Source organism: Mus caroli, chromosome 8 (genome assembly GCF_900094665.2).
Source record: "Mus caroli chromosome 8, CAROLI_EIJ_v1.1, whole genome shotgun sequence".
NCBI lineage: Eukaryota > Metazoa > Chordata > Mammalia > Rodentia > Muridae > Mus > Mus caroli.
The window spans coordinates 98,119,985-98,121,699 of record NC_034577.1 but is presented as its reverse complement, the minus strand read 5'-3'; the positions used below and the strand labels follow the sequence as shown (position 1 = coordinate 98,121,699).

At 39.4% G+C, this 1,715-nt stretch overlaps 1 protein-coding gene across 1 annotated transcript in view; it reads right to left on the bottom strand.

Annotated features, from left to right (window-relative positions):
* The window catches only part of Sntb2 (syntrophin beta 2), a 79,688-nt gene that overhangs the window by 23,244 nt on the left and 54,729 nt on the right, over positions 1-1,715 (bottom strand). The window lies entirely within an intron of this gene.

The following is a 1,715-nucleotide window of genomic DNA, read 5'->3' as shown; positions in this document are numbered from 1 at the left end:
CCTGGTCTACAGAGTGAGTTCCAGGACAGCCAGGGCTATACAGAGAAACCCTGTCTCGAAAAACCAAAAAAAAAAAAAAAAAAAAAAAAAAGAGTCTCATGTACTTTAGGCTGGCATCACGTTGCTATATAGCTGAGAATGACCTTGGTGGCCTTCATCCACCAAGCGCTGGGATTACAGATGAACATTACTATACAAAGCTAAAGAACTGATATTTTAAAAATAATAGGAATGCCGGGCATACTCCTTTAATCCTAGAACTTGGGAGGCAGAGGCCAGCCTGGTCTACAGAGTGAATTTCAGGATAGCCAGGGCTGCACAAAGAAATGCTCTCTTGAAAAGCCAATAAATACACATATGTAAATAAGTAAACAAACAAACAAACAAATAATTAGGATCTGGAGAGATTGCTCACTGGTTAAAGAGCACTTGTTGCTCTCCCAAGTGGTTTGAATATCAGCACCCAAATGAGGTGGTTCAAACAACAACAACTGTCTATAACTTCAGCTTCAGGAGATCAGATGTCTCTGTGGTTACCTACATTTATGTGGACAGACACATAGAAAAACACATATATACATTTTTAAAAATTAGGTAATTCTGGCCTGACAATGCATTATTATTTGAAATAATGGGATAATAGCAGAAGAATATTACTTTTATGAGTATCATTCTTTATGAATATTTGGAATTCTATTTATTTATTTACCAGAGACAGAGTCTCACTATGTAGTCCTGGCTGGTTTGAAACTTGCTGTGTAGATCTAGCTGGCCTCACACTCACAGAGATCCCCCTTCTTCTGCCTCCTGAGTGCTGGAATTAAAGACATGTACACTACTATTATTACACTGGTTTAAGTCAACGATAGATCAACAGTTCCAAGGGTGGCCTCCAGGGCTAACATGCATTTAAGCATCCCTATTCTTCTAGTTCCTCAGTGGGACTGGGGACTCAAGCCCAGGTCATTAGGGCTATACATCAAGTATTTTACAAGCCCAGTTATCTTGCTAGTTTATTTTTATTTATTTTGGTTTTTACATTTTCATCTTGTATTAAAAATTGGGGTGGGGGTTGTTGTTTAATTAATCACAGTGTGCGTGTATGTGAGTGCGTGTGTGTCAGCACTGAGTATGGAGGTCAGAGGATAACCTACCTGTAGGTATCATTTTTCTCCTTCCACTATATGAGCCCTAGGGATCAAACTGAGGTTGTCAGGCTTGGTGACAGGCAGCCCTACTTGCTGAGCCATCTAGCTGGCCCTCATTTTTATTTACTTAAGAGAAGATCTCACTATGTAGCCCTGCCTGGCCTGATTAGTGACAATCCTCCTGGATGCTGGTAGGACATATCTGGACCACAATGTTTAGTTCCAAGTATTTCAAGTTGTTATTTTATATGGCAAATGTTTATTCTCATCAAATTATGCTTAGTTTATCCTTTCTTCTAAGATTTATTTCATTTGTATTTATATTTATGGTGTTTTTGGGTACTCAGGGATACCAGAAGAGGGTATCAGATGCTCTGGAACTGAAGTTACAGGCCTGTGCTGGGAACTGAAGTTAGGTCCTCTAAGAGAAGAACAATTACTCTCAAACCCTGAGCCACCTCTCTGGCTTCCAGTCTATCCTTCCTTAAATACATATTAACTGACCCTCTACTAAATGGCAGCTACTATGCTAGTGTTGTAGATACAGTGATATGAACATAGACAAAA